The sequence below is a fragment of the Delphinus delphis genome, chromosome 3 (assembly GCF_949987515.2).
Source record: "Delphinus delphis chromosome 3, mDelDel1.2, whole genome shotgun sequence".
Taxonomy (NCBI): Eukaryota; Metazoa; Chordata; class Mammalia; order Artiodactyla; family Delphinidae; genus Delphinus; species Delphinus delphis.
The window spans coordinates 50,725,981-50,749,472 of NC_082685.1; the positions used below are offsets into that span (position 1 = coordinate 50,725,981).

General features: G+C 43.5%; 1 long non-coding RNA gene across 1 annotated transcript in view; it reads right to left on the reverse strand.

Moving 5' to 3' along the window:
• The window catches only part of LOC132422026 (uncharacterized), a 59,019-nt gene that overhangs the window by 29,945 nt on the left and 5,582 nt on the right, over positions 1 to 23,492 (reverse strand). The window contains exon 2 of the long non-coding RNA XR_009518803.1: positions 21,276 to 21,393. This is a non-coding gene — a long non-coding RNA (uncharacterized lncRNA). The remainder of the gene's footprint in view (positions 1 to 21,275; positions 21,394 to 23,492) is intronic.

Consider the following 23,492-nt stretch of genomic DNA (forward strand, 5'->3'; position numbering starts at 1 on the left):
CTACTATCTTTGGACAGAACCAGTTGTTGAAACCTCAGAGCGATTTATATGCATATTGAGGAGGAAAGATGACTGTAAAAGGGAATGGAAGCAGTACAGAAAAATACTCAATGTCCCGAGATCTATAAATCCTCCTGAACAAATCCACATAATTCTCTTAGGAAGCAGTACCTTCCTAGGCAGCTTGCCTCTCAGTGTGTCTCTATCCTGATGCCTAATTTTCTTTTACTATCCTTAACTTTGTACCTTTCTCTCCCACAAGTTGTCTTGCACAAAAACAAGGACAGAGCCAGCATTGTGTTCAGTGAGATTCACTGCTTTTAGGTAAATTATGAATGCTGGGAGAACCCATGAGGAATACACACACCTCAAATTACTCATCCTTGTCTTCTTTCTTTCAGCGAATAATGATTGAATGTCGGCCAGTGGCAGGCACTCTTCTAGAAGCTTAGTTCCCAACTGGGGACAATTTTGCTCTCCAGGGGACATTTGGCAATGTCTGGAGATGGTTTTGGTTGTCACATCTAAGGGGCGCTACGGACAACTAGAGGTTAGAGGCCATGGATACTGCTTGACATCCTACAAAGCACAGAACAGCAGCCCATCACAAGCCTGAAGGTCAACGGTGCTGCAGATGAGAAACCCTGTACTAGAGGCTCGGAAAAGTAATATCCCAGAACAGAAAAAGATGAATAAATTCTACAAGGAGTCAGAAAACAGACTGTTAAAGTAATAAGTAAATTAGAAGGTGATAGGTACTGCAACAAGAAAGACAAAGTTGAGCAAGGTAAAGAGAATCAAGAGTAGGGGACATGGGCTTCCCTGGTGGCGCAGTGGTTGAGAGTCCGCCTGCCGATGCAGGGGACGCGGGTTCGTGCCCCGGTCCGGGAAGATCCCACGTGCCGTGGAGCGGCTGGGCCCGTGAGCCATGGCCGCTGAGCCTGCGCATCCGGAGCCTGTGCTCCACAATGGGAGAGGCCACAGCAGTGAGAGGCCCGTGTACCGCAAAAAAAAAAAAAGAAAAAAAAAAGAGTAGGGGACATGACAAGTATTACATAAGATGGTCAGAAAGTGAGTGGGTGAGATTTGAACAAACATTTCGGGGAGGTGAGGAGGATGGGCAAATAGATATGTGTGGGAAGAGCATTCCAAGCAGAGGGAACAGTAACAGCAAAGATAGAGTGGCTTGGCATGTTCACGTAACAGCAGGGAGGCCAGAGTGCAGAACGGAGTAAGCCAGGGAGAGGATGAGGACAGAGAGGGAGTGGGAATCTAGATCACACAGAGCTTTGTGGGCCTTTGTAAATATGTTGATATTTACCCCAAGGGGATGATTTGAGCATAGATGTGACATGATCTGACTTATATTAGCTGCTTTGTTGAGAACAGCCCAAAGAGGAGCAAGAGTGGAAGCAGGGAAACCCATTTGTTAGGAGGCTGCCCTAGGAGACGATGACAGCCTGGGTTAGGGTAAGTAGCCATGAAGGCAGAGAGAAGTGGGCAGATATATTTCAAAGGAAGAGTTAACAGGACTTGCTGATGAACTGACATGAAGAATGACTCTGAGTTTTTTGACCTGAGCACCTGGAAGAATGGAATTACAATAAACTGAGATGGAGAAGGCTAGGGCTAGAGCAGGTTTACTGAGGAAGATCAGTAGTTCTGTCCTTGGACATATTAAGTTTTAGGTGTCTATTAGACATCTGAATAGAGAGGTCAAATCAGCGGTAGGATATACAAGTCTTAAATTCAGAAAAGAGATGAATGCTGGAAATGTATATGTGTGAGTCAACGGACTTGAGATGGGATTTGATGAGATGGTCAGTAGAGAGCGTGTAGATAGAGAAGAAGTCCAAGGACTGAGCCTGAGACGCTGCAGCTAAGAGCTGGGAGAAAAGAGAAGGAACCTGCAAAGGAGACGGTGAAGGAGTAACCAACAAGGTAGGAGAAAACCAAGAGAATGTGTCATCCTGAAAGCAAAGTGAAAGGTGCATCAAACAGAAGGAGTGATCAACTGGTCAAATACTGCTGATGGGTTTAGGATGCTGAGGGCTGATTATTAACCAATGAATTTAGCCAAGTAGAGGTCACTGATAAAATTGATAGAGCAGTTTGGGTGGAACTTGAGTGAACTGGATGCAAGAGAGATGCAAAGAAGAAGAATTGAAGACAGGAAGCACAGACAACTCTAGAGAAGTTTTGATGAAAAGGGGAGCAAACAGTAGCTGGTGAGGGGAATGGAGTCAAGAGAAGATTTTTGTAAGATGGGATTAATATGCTGTAGAGAGCAAAAATTGATTATGTGGGGAGTGAGGACAGACTTTTCAGTTACGTCTTGAAGTGAGTGAGAGGAGAGAGGATTTAGCACAGAAGCAAATGTACTGGATTTAGATACGAGTATGGAAAGCTCCTCTACAGTAACAAGAAGGCAGAGTAGGTGAATGAAGACACTGGGAGGTTTGGGTTTGCTTGCTGTTTGCTTCCGTTTTCTCCGTGAAGCATAAAACTGACTTACCAGTTGAAAATGAGGATTGGGGAGGAGGTATTAGCGAAATGGGAAAGGTAATGTGTGAAATAATTGTGTAGGATATAGGAGGATGAATGAACCCAGGACAAGTAATGTAATTGCCTGGTAGGGGGCCGCTGGAGTTTCAAAGTCATCTTTTTAAAGTGAATCCAGTCGATGTGGTGGTGGGATTTCCTCCAGCACAGTCGATGTGGTGGTGGGATTTCCTCCAGCACATTCAGCTGCATGGATACAGGATCAGAGTATGTAGGTGTTAGGATGAACAAAAGCTGTGGTTTTCATCGACTGTGAAGAAGTGACAGGAGAGCCAAGGGGTTGAGGATATATGACAAGGAATCATTATAATAGTTCCTCTCCGTATTTAAGCTATTTATCTTTTAATAATGTGCATTTTCATAATGAAGGTGCGATTTTGTAGCATAGAAACGGATAGAAAGCCCTTTGTTGAGTGAGCCAGATCCCAGATTTGGCCAGATTCCGTAAATTCATAGGACCAACATGAAGATGTCACCATCGTCTGTCTGCTTTCCTAAGCAGGCAAGACTCTCTTTTGTATTTTGTTTCCTAAGAAGATGCCACCATGCCCCAGAGAAAGCTAAGACTAATGCTGAATAACCCAAGCTTACAGAAATATTTCCCAAATAGCTTAATCAAATTTCCCTTGCTCTTATGTAATTATTTGCTCATCATGTATTCATGGTAGTGATAAAAAATGAATTTCCAGCTTCTCTTATATTCTTTTATGCTACTAATTCATTCATTCATGAAATGTAAAATGAGTACTGACTGTGAACTAGATGCTGGGTGTAGAATGGTGGGAAACCATGGTCCTTTATCTCCCCAACTATACAGTCAAGTGGCTAAACATATGGGATTTCAATATGCTGTGATAGGAGATATAATTGGGGTGGAACAGAGTCTTATATGAACACAAAACAGAGGCAGTAATCTAATTGATGGAGAGAAGGAGGGAAGGAGAAGCGCATGGATGGCTTCCAAGAAGAAGAGATGTGGAAGATGAGCAAGACTAGGTGAAAAGTTGGACTTCCGGGCTTCCCTGGTGGCACAGTGGTTGAGAGTCCGCCTGCCGATGCAGGGGACACGGGTTCGTGCCCCGGTCCAGGAAGATCCCACATGCCGCGGAACGGCTGGGCCCGTAGGCCATGGCCACTGGGCCTGCGCGTCTGGAGCCTGTGCTCCGCAACAGGAGAGGCCACAGCGGTGAGAGGCCCGCGTACTGCAAAAAAAAAAAAAAAAAGCTGGACTTCCCTGGCGGTCCAGTGGTTAAGACACCATGCTTCCAACGCAGGGGGTGCGGGTTCAATCCCTGGTTGGGGAACTGAGATCCCACATGCCGCACAACACAGCCAAAAAATTTTAAAAATAAATAAATAAAATAAAAGGAACTTGGGTTTAAAAAAAAAAGACTAGATGAACAGCAAAAGGGACAATGTGTGAACGGCTGAGGGTGGGAGAGAGCAGAGTGTGAAACATTTAGTGTGCCAGGAACACAGGGAGGCAAGAGAAAGGCAACCAAGATGAGGCGGGTGGGGCTGACAAGAGCGTGTTAGGAAGGGCTACCCATTTATACCAAGAACTTGGACTTTATCCTAAAGGCAGTGGAAGCACTGATGGCTTTTAAACAGAGAAGGGACACCATCAATTTGTGCTTTGAAAGCTTCACTCTGGCTGCCTTGGTGTGGGTAAAGAGTTAGAGGAAAACACCTCTGGGGATAGCAGAACTAGCTAAAAGGCCATGGGGTGAGAGTTGATGGTGGCCTGGAATAGGGACGTGGCAATGGAGCTGGAGAGAAAGCAATGGATTTAAGAGATGTTTTAGTGGGTTGAATTAATAGGTCTTACTGATTTGTTGGCTTTGGAGAGTCAAGAAAAAGGATGAGTCAAAGAGGATGCTCCAGTTTCTGACCTGGAAAACTGGTGGCTGCTGATGCCATTTGCTGAAATATGGCACGTGAGAGAATAAATAAATCAGTTTTGAAAATTTGGGTTTGCATGACCTATCCAAAAGAATATTCTTGGGGGCTGTTATACACAGGGCCTGGCACTTAGGGAAGTGAGAAAGAGAGAGACGTACGTTGAAGATTTATCTGCAACTAGATGACAATGGAAGCCATGGGAGTGGATAAAACAACCCATCATCTCTATGGAGTATAAAGAAAGGAAGACCTAAGTCAAGCCCTAAAGAATACCAGCGTTTAAAGGATGGGCAAGAGAAGGGGCTTCCAAAAGAAGATGAGAAGAATCGGCTGGAGAAGTGGGAGGGAAAAAATCAGGAGAATGTGGAGTCGTGGAAGCCAAAGGAAGAGGTGATTTAAGAAGGAAGGAGTCGTCCCATGTCCAATATTGCCAAGAGGCCAAGTAAAGTGATGTCTAGAGAAGGCCCATTAGATTTGACTGTGGCAGCTGTGAGGGTAGACACCAGACTGTAGTGAATTGAAGAGTGACATGGACATGAAAAACTGTAGACAACAAATGTAAACAATTCTTTGAAGAAGTTTGATGTGTCTCCGTGCAAAAATAAGAAAATAAAATGGAGAATTGGGTGCAAATTTTCACACAATTATCTCTTAAAAGACACCTTGGTCCTAGATGTTAAAATATTTCAGGGGAAACATTTTCACATGAGTTTCCGATTTTCTCAATTCTTCATCTTGTTTGAGAGCATAGACTCAGACAAAAATGGTTATTCTAAGTCAGCACAAATTTCCTTTCTTGGGACAAAATGAGGTTTCTTTAAGTGGGCCCCACAAATCTATCATCTGCTAATCATTTTTGTGACTGTCCTCAGAATGCTTTCCAAATCCTTCAAGTTTCTCTTCAACCACTGACGCATCATGCAATGAAAGGTTTACATGGTAGGGACTCATCAGCTAGGTGAAAAAGACTAACTGGTTAATAACTTGGGCCAAAAAAGGGGGAGGACACTTGTTAAAAAGCTATGGAGGAGCTCACACAAACACAGAAAACTTAAAGAATCAGAAAGGGCAGAAACCAAAGTAGCTTGGGGCATCTGTGTGGCAGGACTGATAAGAACTCTTTCTTGAGGGTAGTGCTCTCAGGGAACAGTGTGGCCTGCCTGGATCACAAACCTAGTTTGTCCAAGAGGCAAAGATGCCTTGATTGACAGCTTCATCAAGAGGGAATATGGATGTCCCCCAAGGACAAGTGAGGTGCTAGAACAGGAAATAGAGGTTGGACATTCACCCCTAGGTGAATGGCAGCCCCTAGGAGATTCAAGTCCTGGAGTACCTAGCTGCATATAAGACCTCATATAGTTGATCTTTGAACAATAATTATTCAAACCAACATTCCTTACAGTGTGGCTTTCCTTACCAGCAACACTCCTCTGGCTATGATTTCCACCTGCCCCTTCTTTCTCTATCTCCTTCCTGGGCTTAAACATACAGACAAGTCTTCGGACACTACAGCAGAATATGCTGTTGTCCTCTCTCTGGCCAATCTTCCTCCTTCCTCCAAATTAGAGTTTCAAACCCCCAAATTCAGCCTGGGACATTGATGGATAGAGCATCTGAGCTCCGTACTTCTCTTACCTAGTTCATTTGATTAGTGGAGACAGCTGCAATAGAAAATTCAGACCCCAAAGTGTGTGTTGAGCCTGGATGATTCCATTTGGCTGAATCCCCAGACAGGAGGACTGGAGAGCTATCAAATACCCACTTTCCTTTGTGCTGGGCACATGCAGCCGGCTGAGTCCTAATGCCTTTGTAGTAAATAACCTCACACAATTCACTGTTATCCCAGACTACGATTGTCCTTTGTGCATCCCAGTCATCACTTAATTGTGTGCAAAAGGAAATGTCAAGATCTTTCCCTTTTAAACTCAATCATGGAGAAAAAGTTGTGGAGCAAAAGGGTGATAGGTAAATAAGACTCTTAAACAGGAGTCATTTTGCAAAGAGATGTATTTCTGCAAAGATACATGTAAATAATTTGGGAATTGTTTTGTTTGGTGTTGTTAAATTAACTAATACTCATTTTCCCATTGGCTAATGAGTTCAGAATTGCTTCATTGCTGCCTAAGCTTCAGCCTTTCGAAGTATGATAATATGGCAGTAAAGTGTTCTGGCTTTTGAAGCAGCCAGCTGGAGAGTTTGAATTCAACTCCACTTTTTACTAGTTACATCTCCTTGAGCCCATTACTTACTGTTTTCGAATCCCGTTTTCTATGTGTGTAAAAGAGAGTTTGTCCTGGTCTTAGTGAACAATGCATAACAACACACAGTACTTGGCACAAAGTAAATATCCAGTGAATTTTAGCAGTTATTATTATTTTTAGCTCTTCTTTAAATTTCTGTGCTCTCTAGCTACACTCAACACTACTTGAAAACAATTCTTTTAAAAAAATTTTATTGTAAAATTAGTAAATGTGTATTGTAGAAAATTTGGAAAATATAGAGAAAGAAGAAAAACACAAATAATGATCCTTAATCCACTTCTGAGAGATAATCATTCCTAACACTCTAATGTTATTCATGCATATAGATGCCTTTTTGGTACTCAGTTCTTCCAAGTATTAAAATAACTGTTAATTAAAGGAACCATGCTCATACAGGTGAATCTTTTTTTTTTTAATTTTTTGTTAAAAAAATTTTTTTTGTTGAGATATAATTAAAATACCATAAAACTCACCCTCTCATAATATTCAGTGGTTTTTAGTACGTTTGCAAAGTAGTGAGACAATCATCAGTATCAAATTTCAGAAAATTTCATCATCCCCCCAAAAACCCCATACCTATTAGTAGTCATTCCCTATTCTTTACTCCCCCAGCTCTTGGCAACCACTGGTCTATCCTCTGTCTATAAGGATTTCTCTATTCTAGACATGTCATGTAAATGGAATCATACAATATATGGCCTTTTGTGTCTGGCTTCTTTCACTTACCATAATGTTTTCAAGGTTTATCCATGTTGTAACATGTATCAGTACTTCATTCTTTTTTATGGCTGAAAAATATTCCATTTTATGGCTATAACACTATTTGTCCATTTATTAGTTGATAGGCATTTAGATTGATTTCACTTTTTTAAAATAAATTCATATATATTTGATTAAGAGGCATCACATCTGTGTTGGTTTTTTTGGGTTTTTTTGTTTTTTTTAGATGTTGGGGGTAGGAGTTTATTAATTAATTAATTTATTTTTGCTGTGTGGGGTTTCGTTTCATCGGCAGGCAGACTCTCAACCACTGCGCCACCAGGGAAGCCCAATTTTTCCAGTTTTGGTGTTCAGTGACACAGGCTACTTATGAGTATACGGTAGACATAAAAGGTATCCTTGATCCCAAGGTGTTCCTGGATTCAATGGGAGACTGACTCTTAGAGAAAACTTGCCTCCAGAAAATGTGTAAGAAGAAAATATTTGTCAAAGATATATATTTTTTCTAAGTCTGATGCTTAAGAAATGCTGATCCAATGGGAAAATAATTCTGGGGGCCTGGTGCAGGCTCCTTACTAGAAAACCAAGTGGAAAATCCATAAAAGAGAGAATGGGGGGAGATTCAGACAGAGTGGGGACTATGAGTAAAGCAAGAGAATTGGAATGATCTAATTATTATATATTTTGAAGAGCAATAGAAGAACAGAAAAATCAATTATGGGATTCTGTCCAGCAGAATTCATAAATGAAGCAGAGCTACATGTAGTGACATGGACAAATCTCCAAAATAGGAAGTTGTTTAAAGATACTAATATAGGGCTTCCCTGGTGGCGCAGTGGTTGAGAGTCCGCCTGCCGATGCAGGGGACACGGGTTCGTGCCCAGGTCCGGGAGGATCCCACATGCCGCGGAGCGGCTAGGCCCGTGAGCCATGGCCGCTGAGCCTGCACGTCTGGAGCCTGTGCTCTGCAACGGGAGAGGCCACAACAGTGAGAGGCCCACGTACGGCAAAAAAAAAAAAAAAAAAAGATACTAATATAGCAAAAAAATAAAAAAAGTTTTTTAATGGGCATGGGTAATATAAGCCTAACTTTAGCAGACCAGTTACTTCTGGGAGAATGTGAATAGCAGAAAAAGTAAGACTGAATTTGGAAGCCCCTGGAAAGTGTTAAGCTAACAAGCCCTTACTCTGTTAAGTCAATTTTTATACATTATCACCAAATCATCCCAATAGTCTCAAGAGGTAGATAATTTTATCATCTCCGTTTTAAAAGTGAAGAAACTGAGGCACAGAGAGAGTCAGTAGGTTTCCATGGTTTCACTCCAGAGTCTGTGCTCTTCAAATCTGCACTCTAGAGCCTTTTACAAATGTTAGAAATACTAAATTGCTGGGGATATTATCATTACAAAAGAACAGAGCAGTTTCAGTTCTTCTGCTAGAAACTCCTCTAAAAGAGCAGGCAGCTTCTCTAGGAGGATCAGTTGCCCACTCGAACCTCAAATATTACACTTGGCTTAGAGGACAGCTAAGCTCTTCCATAAAGCTGGGAGAGGAGGGGTAAATGGCAGCATTTAGCTTTTGTGACTGAACTGTGCAGGCGTTGGAACCCTTCCACCCACTTGAAAAACGGTCGCCCATCTGACATTAATAGAAAAAGACCATTAAAAAGCTTTATGCTATTCTGTTCTCCTGGTTCTAGTCCCTCTTTGCCTTTGTTGCTGCTGGCATTTTATAAATTATGGATGCGCCTAGGTGCTGCTGTTCCCCCTGCTTCCTCTGTACAGCCGCTTGCTCCCCGCGCCGGCATCGCATCCTTCCTCTGAGCAAAGGACCGAGCGGCCCAGACCCCACACCCGTGTAATTAGCGCGCCTCACACAGCTCGGGTGTCAGGACTGCTTCCACTCACTGCCAGCCTTCCGCCAGCCCCTGTCACTCACGCGGAAGTCAGCTAGGCGACGGCAAGGCCCTCCGCGCAGGCCCTGGCGGCGGGGAGGGGATGCTCAAGGTGGAAACTTGGCGTTCCCTGCCGCTAGCTGGCGTCTGGGGACAGCTCTGGAGTTTGGCAGCTGCCTCCGACAATGTGGAAAGGAGGGACGTTAATATCTGCCCCTTGACTGGCCCCAGAGGAAGCTGAGGAGGGAGTAGATGGAAAGTGGGTGGAAAACTCCTAAGAAGCCCACAGCTGGGATGCATTTGGGGGAACAACCAGACCCGTGTTTCCAGAAATACGCTGCTGGCGAAATACGCAGTGTCGATGGTAAGGAGAGTATTGGGGTGATAACACTTATTTTCATGGATCTGTATTTATTTTAAAGTTGATAGAGTTAGGGATAGAAATAGAGATAGAGACAGAGAAGAAATAGAGACAGAGATACAGATAGAAACGGAGATGTAGCTCACTCATCAAACCCATGCTCACAATTTCATTAATATTGTTGTTAAAGCAGATATACTCCAGCGTTCAACTTTAAAGAAATATTAAATTACACACAGTTGATATGCAAAGAGGGCAAAGATGATAAAGGACACACAAATGACAGAGAACTGCAAGAGAACAAGCGATTCTTAATAGTTTGGAGGGTCATGCATCCCTATAAGAATTTGATGAAAAAAAATTTTTAAGAATTTGATTAAAGCAAAGGACGTGCTTGCACCTCCACAACACAAATACAAATACTCACAAATTTAGGGTGCAAAGGCAAGGTTCTTGCAGGTGCCCTGAAGGCCCTTTCTTGACCACAAGGGATATACGTGGACCCCAGACTGAGACCCTCTGAGCTATACTGTGAGGTCCTCCAAGGCAGGAATTGGGCGTTTCTCCTTACTGTATCCCAGGTGCATCGGAAATGCTCAGAAATACTTGCTCAAGAAATCCATGAGCTGTAGTTCAAATCCTCTTCTTTTTTTCCCCCAGAAGAGCCCAGAAAGATCACTGGATTTGTCCATAATCACAAAACTAAGGCAAAAACCTATGTCTCCTGATTCCCAACTACTCCACTAAATGTTCCCATCTCCCACTCACCTCTATCCCCTAACTCTTTAACCACCCCTACTACTTCTGCCTGCATCACCTCCCAAGAATCCGTTATTTTAGGACTCCAGAGATGGACAAAATATAGAAGGAGAGAAGGAAAGTCAGGATAGGTGCAAAGAGGATGTCAGGTTTGGCCCTGGGCCCTCCCTCCTGACACTTCTACCCCACCTTCCTCCCAAGCACCTGTGGTCAATAAAGGAGATACAGAGAGGGTGGTGAGCCCAGGACCACCCTCTGTGCCGTTTGTTAGTGATGGCATGGAAGAAAGAGACAGGTATATAGATTTAATTTCCTTGGAATGTTCTACCTAAGTCCTTTCCCGGTTGGTTATGAGTCGTACAAAGTTTACATAAGAGACCCATTAATGATCCATCTCTGGGGTTAATGTTTAATTACACAGGTTTTTTTAAATGAATACTATTATGGGGGAGAGTGCTTCAGTGCTTGTCTCTTTCCTCTGGGATGCAGTATTCAGATACAGAATTCTAAGCCCCTCATGGTCCCCATGGAAACGCTTGCCACTGGTGACTCCATGCCAGTCACAGGGGGCAGCAAAAGCCTAGAGAAAACCCTAGATGTAGGAGACTTAAAGAGCTCTCTAATCTCCTTTAAGGGTTCAGCCAGAGACCATCTGGCTGACTACATACATCCAGTGTCAGGGACACCACTATTCCAAAGGGAGTCTATCCAATGTTTGGACCATTCTGATGGTGCCAGAGACCTTCTGTAGATTAACATCAAATTACGAACTTCTAGTGGTCTTAATTCACCAATGTGTGGCCAAAGAAACCAAGTCTAACTCTTCTTTTAAGTGGGTTTCTAACTATCATCATTATTTGAGCACACCTGTAGGTAGGTACTATGCTAAGCAATTTACATACACATCTCATTTAATCCACTCACAACCATGTGACATGGGTATCATTAGTGTCCTCATCTTTCAGATGACCTGAACAAGGCCATCAGTAAACACTGGAATGGGATTCCAACAAATCCAGGTGTGTCTGACTCAATACCCCATGCTTTTTACCATCGTGCCACACAGCCTCTCACTGCTTCCCGCTCAAGAACCCCTGAGATACTTGAAGTAAGCTCTCGTGTTCCCCATCCCCTCCTGACTCTCCGAGGCTTCTCTTTCTAGGTGAAAATCCTCAGTCTCTTCAGCCCAAAGTGAATGGTTTCTGACTCCCCCTCACTGGGGGGCCAACGCTGATGATTCTCCTGTACCCACTCTCCACTTGGTCTACGCCCCACTTCAAGGTGGGTGTCCACAACCCAGCCCAGCACTCCTGCTGGCTAGTTCATTCAGAATACCATGGGCCTTATACTCCCCACAGGCAGTGCAGACATTGCAGTGTGAGATGAAATTTCTGTTGGTTCATATTTCATGTTAAAGCTTGACTCAAACCCACATGTGTTTTGTTGCATAAAATTTTCTTTTGTTAAACCATGTTTTCCAGTCCTTTGCCTCTGCAATTGTTTGGAACTATGTATACATTTTTAATGTGCACTTCTCACTATTTCAATTACGTTCTTACATCTGGTCCATCAGTCCAACCTCTTGAGATATTTCAGAACTTGATATTCATTGAATTTTTTCTCATCTCCCAACTCTGTGCTATTTCGAAACACGATAAGCCTGCCTTTCAGGTTTCTAAGTTTTTCATAAACATTAAACAGCAGCGAGGAGAGACCCTTGAAGCTGAACATGTGTGGATAGTGCAGGGGCTTTGCGTGCCCTGCCCACGCCTTCCGTGCACCTGATTTCAGTGCAGTGGTGGATAGCGCAGCACACATGGTCAGCATCTAGTTCTCCCTCTGGTGTCTCTCTGCTACTCTATTTCCAGGCTTTCTCCAAGGCCAAGGGTGGCCGCTTAGCCCTGGCACAGCGGAGCCTGGACGTTGGGAGGGAGTTGAAGTTTCCAAGAGCAATCCTCAGTCAATGGTGCATAGATGTCAGTGGATAAATGCCCAGCTGCCCATCTTTCAGAGGGACCGTTCAGCTGAAGCACAGATCCCGTGGTTCCTCAGAGGACTGCGAGGGAGGCTGAGCTCCAGTTGCTCCAGTGATAACCAGCTCACAAGTGCACGCTGTGTGTATTAACTTTTCTTCATTGTGTCTCACTTTCCTCATTCTTTCAGTCAGTTTTCCCGGGATCACCTCCCATAGAAAATATCTGCTCCTAAGTTTGTGTCTCGGCTTTCAGGAAACGTATAAACTGAGGCAAGTATGAAGCTGGGGCGAGTAAAGAGATAGAAGGTGGATCATTTTTGTTTGATTCAGGACTTTCGAAAATATTTTATGCTTAAATTCATTAAGAAAAAATATATTTAAAAAATAGAGAAACTTTCGAACTAGAGAACTGAAGGGGAAACTCTAGCCATAATACCACCACCTTAATAAAATTACTAGCCAGAATTTTTATATGCTATATTTTTAAATTAATTAATCTTTTAAATACATTCATTTTATTAGTTAGAACTTCTTGCATTGATAGTAGGGTAAGCTTTCTCTAATTTGCAAATTACAGGAATCTTAATCCATCTATTTTCTTTTCTTTTTTTTTTCTGGTCCCATGCACTTTTTTTTTTCTTCAGTTTTTTTGAGAAATAATTGACATATATAGCACTGTATAAGTTTAAGGTGTCCAGCAAAATGATTTGATATACTGTATTTCTTTTCAGTCTTTTTCTAGGCAAATTTTAATATCAAGAGAATTATACTCTATACATCACTGCATATCTTACCTTTTTTTTTTTTAGTTAAGAAGAGGAGTTATTTAGAGAGATACACATTCTATAGACAGAATGCAGTCCGTCTCAAAAGGCGAGAGCGGCCCCAGGGCATGGGGTCATCTCAGAAATTAAGAGAAGCCGAGGCAGAAACACACTCCACAGAGTGTGGGCCATCTCAGAAGGCGAGACGCCCATATCTTACATTTTTAAGTTAATGTTTCCTTATTCTTTCAATGTTATCAAATAGTCCAAAAACAATTACTTTGGATCACACTATTTAATAATTATTTCTTTATCCATCTCCCCAGGGGTCCTTGACCTCTTGGGGGCTGTGCCTGTGTCTTATTTATCTTTTTCTTCCTAGCACTAGCTCAGTGCCTGGCACACGTTTAAATGTCCATTAAAGCTCATTAAATTGAGTGAACACACCATAGCTTATTTTGGCATTTGCGTATGGCTACACGTGAATTGTTTCCAATTTTCCAGATCTTCATTCATGCTGTTGTGAACATATGGTAGTTAGAACACCTTGGATTTTCCATCACCCTTTCTCTCCCTGCATCTATATTAGCCTCATTCATATAATGAACTTTGATAATCCATTTCATGTGAAAAGGGGTGGAGCAAACAACTCAGAACATGTTACCTATTTCATTGGTTCTGCAGCTCACAAGCAGGAGCAGTTCAACTTGGATAAACAAACCAAGCAGGTAACCCTAAACTTGCCATCCTTATTGGAAATTTCCATGAGGGTTACTCCATGTTAAGTAGTACTCCACCGGTTCCCAGAGAGGACACATTTCTATTTCTTCCATTGATCACAGAACTGAGAATGTCCAATTATTTTTTATATCAAATAAGTTTTTTTTTTACATCTTTATTGGAGTATAATTGCTTTACAATGTTGTGTTAATTTCTGCTGTATAAGAAAGTGAATCAGCTATGTATATATATATATATCCCCATATCCCCTCTCTCTTGCATCTCCCTCCCACCCACCCTCCCTATCCCACCCCTCTAGGTGGTCACAAAGCCCCGAGCTGAGCTCCCTGTGCTATGCGGCTGCTTCCCACTAGCTATCTATTTTACATTTGGTAGTGTGTATATGTCAGTGTTACTCTCTCACTTCGTCCCAGCTTACCCTTCCCCCTCCCCTTGTCCTCAAGTCCATTCTCTATGTCTTCATCTTTATTCCTGTCCTGCCCCTAGGTTCATGAGAACCATTTTTTTTTAGATTCCATGTATACATGTTAGCATACAGTTATTTGTTTTTCTCTTTCTGACTTACTTCACTCTGTATGACAGACTCTAGGTCCATCCACCTCACTACAAATAACTCAATTTCGTTTCTTTTTATGGCTGAGTAATGTTCCATTGTATATATGTGTCACATCTTCTTTATCCAGAAAATGTCCAATTTACCTGCTGACATCACCTAGTTTTATAAACATTATGCCTAGTTTTATAAACACTAATAATTCAATAATAGTAATAGTAGATCAAATTTATTTTTCATCTCTAATATGCCAGATATTTTATATATGTTGTCAATCACATATAACTATCACAGTACAACTCTCTTCCTATTATTATCCCTACTGAATAAATGAAGAAATCAGGGGTCAGAGATTACACAAAATGGTAATTGCCTGGGGTTACACAGAAGAATAGAGAATTAAAAGTATAATTTCATTTTATAGAATAAAAAATTTTTTATCAAGAGTTAAATGTTAACTGTCACAACTAGTTTTGTGAATAGGTGTAAAAGTCACCTGCTTAAACGGTATAACCTGAGGGATATTAAAATATTGTCCTGACCCCAGAGCTTCACCTATCACTTCTCCTGCCAGTGGGCCTGGAAATGCCATCATGAACTTACTTTCTGACTATGGCATTGCCTGAAGACAGTCCTTGTGAAAGAGAACCAGAACTGCCCTAGTTGGGCCAGTATATTAAGACATTTGCACCCGTTGTCATGTCAACCCCAGTTAGATTGTCAGATTAGCTAGCCCTGTGGTTCTCAACTGTGGCTGCACATTATAATTATTACCTTTGGAGAGCTTTAAAATATACTGCTGCCCAGACCTCAGCTGTCCCCCTTGAGATTCAGATTCAACTGAGCTAAAGTGAGGCACAAGCAGTCTTGAGAATCCCTGAGCCAACTGGCCACTTTATAAAACCCTAAAAAAAATGAGATGTAGAACAAGTAACGCTGGTTGAGAATATCTATTATGATACCAAGTAAAAAGGCAACTCTCAAGTTCAATATGTAAGTGGAAAATACCGAACAACAAAACAGGGTTTGGAAGACATTAAAGATAAATTTTCTCTGTGTTTGCCATAGACCAACCTATTTTGCTAGAGCTTTGTCTTGGAATTCTCAGTACTTTCTTCCATCTTTTACCTAATTATGTATAGTTTCCTTGATGACTAGTGGGGTCTTAGGCGCCACGCTTAGTACAGGCTTCAAAGGCCTGGGCTAGGTATGAAATAGGAACAGTACTGACCGGGGATAAAACAAAGATGAAGCAAATAATTCATTCTACTCAGGTCTCACCATGACAGGGGCAAGCAGAGAATTAGGAATTTGGCCTGAAGCAACAGGATGGGAACTTAGAGTCCAGAAGGGGGAGTGGGGGTGTGAAGGGGCTGAATGGAAAACTGGAGGAATGGCCTGGAAAGTTTCCCTGAAGCACTGATATATAGACAAGGAGGGCTATTATAGTCACCTGTGCTCTGACCTCAGGTAGCGAGGGAACCATTGGTTACCCTGAGGACACTAAGCTCGTAGAGAATTCTATCCTTGCAGGAAGTTCAGCCCGACATCTGAAGAAAGAATCATTCCCTTTGGTTATCTTTAGAAGATGAAGCATTGTAACCCACCGAAGGAATAGTGCTAGAAATAATTAATTTATTGATTGTCTACTTTTTTTTTTGCGGTACGCGGGCCTGTCACTACTGTGGCCTCTCCCGTTGCGGAGCACAGGCTCCGGACGCGCAGGCTCAGCAGCCATGGCTCATGGGCCCAGCCACTCCGCAGCATGTGGGATCTTCCCGGACCGGGGCACGAACCCGTGTCCCCTGCATCGGCAGGCGGACTCTCAACCACTGCGCCACCAGGGAAGCCCCCATGATCGTCTACTTTTTGCTAGTGTTCAAACTATTTCATTATCTTATTTAATCCTCACAATAACTCTGTGACATAGTTACTATTATTATTTTCTGGTCTGGATATGGTTCAGTTGTTACTTGGCATCAATTTCCATCTTCTTCTTCTTTTTTCTTTTGGCCACACCATGCGGCATGTGGGATCCTAGTTCCCCAACCAGGGGCCAGACCCTCGCCCCCTGCATTGGAAGTGTGGAGTCTTAACCACTGGACCACCAGGGGAGTCTCAACCTCCATCTTCTTTAAGGTAGCTTCCTGTTTTGGAGAGGCTAGAAAGCTAATAATTCATTTCCAGGCTCCCTTGTAGGACTCTAGATGCGAGATAGATTTCATGAAGTAGATATGCTCAGGCAAGATTTAGAAGGCAGAAATAAAGTGAAGGGCAATTTCCTGCTATTATGCTGTTTTCAGCTGGCAAGAAAAAGTATGGAGACACTAAGGTCTCATCTCCAGCTTCCGTAGGCAGTTGTAGTGGTAGTGGCAGCTGGTTTCAGTGATCTAGTGTCCACATTGGACATCGCATTGGCACTGGAGGTTTTCCTGATTCCTGGAGAGCAGCAAGATGATATGTTCTGGACCTCAGTTGTTCCAGTGAGCTGCCAATTACTCACTGTCAAGATTGTGACAAAGGTCATAGCTCCCATAATATTCTGAGAGTCATCCCTACATGTCCAACCTACAGCCCACGCCTTCTGCCCTTCCAACAATTTTGTAAGTACTGCATTCCCAGTAATAAATCTCTGTGTTTCAAAATTCTTAGGGTGATTTCTGATTCCTACACTGAACCTTTTTTATGGATAATGAAATTGAGTCTTAAGAGAGTATAAATATAATAGATATAAATAGATCTCCAAGATTGCACAGCTTAGGAAAAAATAGAGCCAGAATTCTACACTTCATTCGACAAAAAGTATTCCAGAATTTAGAAGAACAAGAGTGAAGCATTCACGGGCTGTATTTCTAGTAGACTTGACAAAGCCAAGTTCTGCAAAGCCAAGTTCACATATCCTCTCTACCCACTTTTAAACCTATGAGTTGCACTTGTGACTGCGGTAAGTGCTTAACTTAATTGGTTTGTATCCATGCCGGGACCTCTGGGATGCCACTTACATAACTCATCCATAGGAGTCTGTCTTGCCAATAAGCACTTGCAGAGGCTCTCACTCAATAGCCACATAAAGCACAGAGCTCTGTTCTCTATAACTAGCTACTTGCCTACCCTGATTCTTGGGGTTCAGAGGAACTAATGGCAAAGGAATAATAGTAGCTGACACACAGTAAGCACTTACCACATGCCAAGCATTGTTCTGCTACTTTACATTATTTTCTGGTATAATCCTCACAACAACCCTGGGAGGTAAGCACAACGATTGACCTGCATCTTAAAGATCAGGACACCGAGGGCTTCCCTGGTGGTGCAGTGGTTGAGAGTCCGCCTGCCGATGCAGAGGACACGGGTTCATGCCCCGGTCTGGGAAGATCCCACATGCCGCAGAGCGGCTAGGCCCGTGAGCCTGCGCGTCCGGAGCCTGTGCTCCGCAACGGGAGAGGCCACAACAGTGAGAGGCCCGCGTACCGCAAAAAAAAAAAAAAGATCAGGACACTGAGACCCACAGAGCTGAAGTCACTCTCCCGTGGTCATGTAGCCAGGGAGTAGCAGAGTCTAGATACCAACCCAAGCACTCTCTTGTTTATCATGCTATTCTGCCTCCCAGTCATACTAAGCATGCTTTGTTTTAATTTTGTGCACCATGGTAAACGGCATGAAATCCTCCCTGTAGTAAGGTCAGAAACAAACAAACAAATCATGAGTGATGGCATCCTTTGGAATCAGCCCTCCTCCTCCTCGCCTCCTCCCACCTCAGTCCTGTCAGGGTGCAGCCTCTCCCACGTGCTGCTGGGCTGGAGTCTCCAACTATTCTGAACAAGACAAACCAGACACGATCAACCTTACTGCAACAGCTCATGGGGCTACATTTGTCTTCTCCATTCTTCTTTCTGTCAATATTTTATGATCACCTCAGACACAATGGTCTCCCTTTCCATGGGCATACAGGGCACAGATCTGTATAGTTAGAGCACGTGTGTGGGCACAGAGAAAGAAACATATTACTAGAAAATGGTTAGACCCTCGGCAAGCTCATGAAAGTTTAACATCCGAGTAAACACGAGGTTCTCTAACTAGACAGCCCTCTTTCTCCTGCCCAGCATTTCTACCCAACTCCCGTTTCTCCTAGAAATAGATCTTCACGAAGGCAAGCATCTTTTTAAAATTCTGTGCTACAGACAGCCAGACTAAGGCGGTTCTGTCGAAATTACAAAACACTATACTTTCAAATAGATGCTGAATTATTTAGTGACTTTACACTGTCCAAATGCTGGGCTCTTTGGGTAGACAATGTCTTGGTTTCCCTCCTATCTCTTTTGTTATGACATTCAGTAAATAGAGAGATATTGCTCTTCTTCATAATTTGTAAAATAATAATCCACATTAAGGATCAAGCTCCTCTGCTAGGTTTGGGGTTTCAAATCGGGTCGCCAAGAGAATGAGAAGCTCAGAGTTCTCTTCCAGTTCAGTGAAGTGATTGGGGCTGGCAGGGCTCAAGCTTCACTTCTCAGGATTGGCTTCTGTCTCATGTCAATGTTTTCTCCTTCCTATAACGTTTCCTTTACCTTACTGTGGTTTCTTGAAGTATAAACTGTATTTGCTATCACTCCTTCCTGAGAGCTCTCGGATTTGGTCTTACAGTGAAATACATACACTAGAAGCAGAAAAGCAGCACAATGTGTTTTTGGCATGCACCTGACATTTCAAAGGTTCCTACATACTTGGGCAAAGCCATTTCCCCCTTACCTGTTTCAGAAAGAGCGAGAGTGAGAGAGAAAGAAGGGAAGGAAAGAAATAAGGAAGGAAGGAAGGGAGGGAGGGAGGAAGAAGGGAAGGAAGAAAAGAAAGAGAGAAGGAGGGAGGGAGGGAAGGAGGGTGGAAGGAAAAAGAAAAGAAAACCTATTTAAGATGAGGATGGGCTTGCTTAAGTGCATATTCCTTTAACTCTAGGGCACATATACATTCCCTAACCTCTGTGTAGAGTTCACTGCAAGGTTCACATGAATTCTGTGACAGCTATAAAAATGATTAAAATGAACAGCTATCCACTTATCTAAGATCAAAGAGTTCTAATAAGCTCTGCAAGTTCCTCAAGAGCAGGGATCCTGCCTTTTTTTCTCGCTGTATCCCCAGTACAGTTTAGTGTAGTACCTTGCATGTCCCTCCAGTAAATATTAACTCAGCGCTTACAGTTCTTACTGAGGTTACACAGATGAGTAAGACCTGGAGAATAAGTACATCAACAAACATGGCATGTCATGTGGGAGAACAGAGAAAGTAGCTACTGACTGACTCGGGCCAGGGAAGACAGGGAAGCATCCCACAGGAGGCGGCCTTGGAGTAAGGACTTGAAGGATGGATGGAATTTTGCCAGGGAGAGGGAACAGCATGTGAGAGTCATGGCAGCAGGAAAGCGTATGACACAACGGGGAAACAGGGATATTTCTGAATGTTTGGAGCGGAGAATCCATGCAGAGCCTGAGCACGTGGAGTGGAGGCTGAAAGATGGGTAAAGGGACTTGTGTGGCACGGTGAAGACATCCTGGGAATGCCAGCCAGAGTGGGAGACAGAGGCACTTTCTCACGTTGCTGTTGGGTACGTTCAAGGCATATGCTTTACGGAGAACAAATTGGCAATATCTTTCAAAAGTACAAATGCATATCCCCTTTGACCCAAGAATGACACATCTAGTAATCTATCCTAGAGATAAGTTGTGAAGTCGCATAGGTACAAGGTTACCTATCACAGCATTGCTTGTGAAAGCAAAAGACTGGAAAAAAACTTCAACTCCATGAACGGGGATTGGTTGAATAAATTATGATGCGTCCCTAGAATGGAATAAAATGGGAAGCTGTGAAAGAAAGAGAGAGAGAGAGAGAGAATAAACTCCTTATGTATTGACAGGGAATAAGCTCCAAGATATATTAAGTATAATAAGAAAAGCATAGAACAGTACGCATAGTTTGTTACCACCTTGAGAAAAAAAGAATACATGAAAACACATATACATAAATATGTATAATACACACATACATAAATAAGAAAATACATATGCTTATAATTAGTAAAATTTCTCTGGAAGGACACACAAGAGATTGATAATAGTGCTGGGTGGATGGGAAGAGAAGTAGAAGGGATTTTAACTGTATAGCATTTGGCACCTTTTCAATTTGGGACCATGTGAATGGAACACCTAGTCAAACAAATTGAGTATGATTAAAACTAAAAAAAAAAAAGTTATGATATGATCAGACGTATTTTTCAGGAGGATGAAGATTGTGAGAAGCCACAACCCAAGAGGAAAGAGGCCAGGGGCTTCCCTGGTGGCGCAGTGGTTGAGAGTCCGTCTGCCAATGCAGGGGACACGGGTTCGTGCCCCGGTCCGGGAAGATCCCACATGCCGCGGAGAGGCTGGGCCCGTGAGCCTGCGCGTCCGGAGCCTGTGCTCCGCAACGGGAGAGGCCACAACAGTGAGAGGCCCCTGTACAGCAAAAAAAAAAAAAAGAAAGAGGGCAAAGGCAGGGAGACTAATTACGAGGCTACTGACCCACGCAATTGTGAGGCAGTGAAGCCCTGGAGTCAGTGGAGGTGAGCATGGAGGAAGGGCACAGATTCGGGGGATCAGGCGAGGGTGATTGTACCTGCCCTATTTTGAGCATTTACTATATGCCAGGCACTTTATACACATCGAGTCATTTAATCCTTCCTACCAGCATAAAAGATTTTACTAGCCCCATTTTACAGATGAAGAACCGAAAGTTCAGAGAGGTTACATGACTTACCAAGAGTCAGTCACACAGGTAGAGGAAATGGTAGAACCAGGATTCAAATCCCTAACCCCACACCACTCAGGGGGCTTCCATAGCACCAGAGCAGGTAACCAGATCTGGAGGCAACTTGCTGTGAATAGAAAAAGGGGAAAAGCTCAGAGAAAGCATGGAAGCCTTTCGGCATCTCTGAAAGATGGAGCTCCTGAGGCTGTGGACGGCTCAGGAAAAGAACCAGGGCAGGTACCCTGGTCTGTGGGCGGCAAATCAGGGTGATCCTTGAGGGGCAGATAGTTCCTTTGTCCTGAGATCGACTCTGACACACTGAGAGAAGCTCAGACAAACTCTCCCAGCTCACTCTCCCCTGAGGCCTGCTAGGGCAACATGTGCCTCTCCCTCCCCAGCTGGAAGGGGTTCCCTGGGGTGTTGTTTAGCTGGAGCGGGCTCCATATTTTCCTCTCCCATCTCCCTGCGGTATCAAGTGTGTGACTATTGATTTCCTCCCTGCATTTGTTTTTGTTATCCATTATTTATGGGATCATTTTTCCATCCTTCGTTCATGAAGGCAAATTTTGTGTAAAAATCAATTGAGTGAGTGCCGCCGATGGCTCGTCGCGTTTTCTTGGCTTTCATCTCCGAGGCTCCAGTTCTCAGGAGATGCAAAGCCGGATATTAAGGAGCATGCCAGAATGGGAAAAGGAGGTGGGGGACAGGGCAGGGTTCCGAAACCCGCCTTAAGGGACCTAGTCCTTGGGGCAATGGCTTCTGTTCCTGCAACAATACACTCTGTTGAGCTCACCTGGAAGTCTAGGTAAGGATTAATGTCTTCCTGCCCTGAACGGATCTCTACTTCCCTTGCCCATTTGCTGGGCTGTGGTCTAGAAAGGGGTGGAGTCCCAGCTGCAGAACCTCATTTAGATTTATTTCATTGTAGAAATCCTCCAAGATCAAGGCCTGGGGGCCTGCTCTCTAGTCGCTTAACCTCAAGACCCCAGGAAAGACATCCCAAAAGATTAGACGTGGAGGAGTGGGATTAAGGGCAGGGCTGTTATTGAATAAGCAGCTTGAGCACTTCACATATATTCTTATTCGCGCTTCAGCACACCTTGTAACATAAGTAGAATGAAAAAAGGAGTAGGGGACTTGGTGTCAGAAAGTCCTAGTTAAAGTCCCTACTTGGCCCTTTCCTAGGCTGTGTGCCCTTGGGTAAGATACTTAACCTCTCTGTGCCAGAGTTTTCTCAGTTATAAAGTGAGGATAACACTGGTGCTTACCTCCAATGAGGTCCTTCATTTAAAGGTAGGTGACCGGTTCATGGTAAGGACGCAATAAATAAAATCAACCTCAGCTTAAATGTCACTTATACAGGAAGCCCATCCCTTTTTACCTCAGCTAAAGGGGGTACTTGCAGCCCATCATGAGTGTATCACAATTTGCAAGTCTCTATGTTATCTGTGTACTGCCTACCTCTTCCTATGCTCTAATTAAAATATAGGCTCATTGAGAGCAGGCATCTCGCCTGTCTGCCCAGAGTCCAGTTGAGTGACTGCACGGCACACAGTGGAGACTCAATGAATGTTAGTTACTATTACCATCATTCTCGGTTTCCAGATAAGAACAGAAAGGCTAAGCCATGGGACCTGCCCACGGTCACATAACTAGTAAGTGGCATGGCTGGCATTCACACCCACGTCTTTCAGACTGCAAAGCCCATGCTCTTTCCACTCTCTCCACTCTCAAGTTGCCATGAGGTCAAATTCAGGTTAATGGTTGGTTCAACTAGAAACTGGCAAGGTGTCTCCTGAGGTACTGTTCTCTCTACTGCACCCTCTTCCCTTTTCCAGCTACCGTACAGTTTGGCAGTGGCCAAGATCTGGGGCCACCTTTCTTAACAGGTGCTTCTGACTGAGTCATCAACCTCCCAAAGAATGTCTTCCTCCACTTTCCGGAGCCCTGAAGATGGAAAAACCAGCTGCCCCAGAGCGAGCCACCCGGCCTCCACACTGGGCTCAGGACAGGTTTCTGTAGGGTACAGAGGCACAGAAGTTTCAGTGGCTCTGCTCCAAGCTGGGTCTCTCAGGGGTTAGGAATGGTCTTTTGTAAAACTTGGCATGATCCTTCAATTCTCCAAAAAGACTGGCTGCCTGGGCTATGCCACCTACAAATTGGCGCTTGCTATCTACCTCTGTAAGGATCGAAGTATGAGCCACTGCAGCTGCTGACCATCAACAC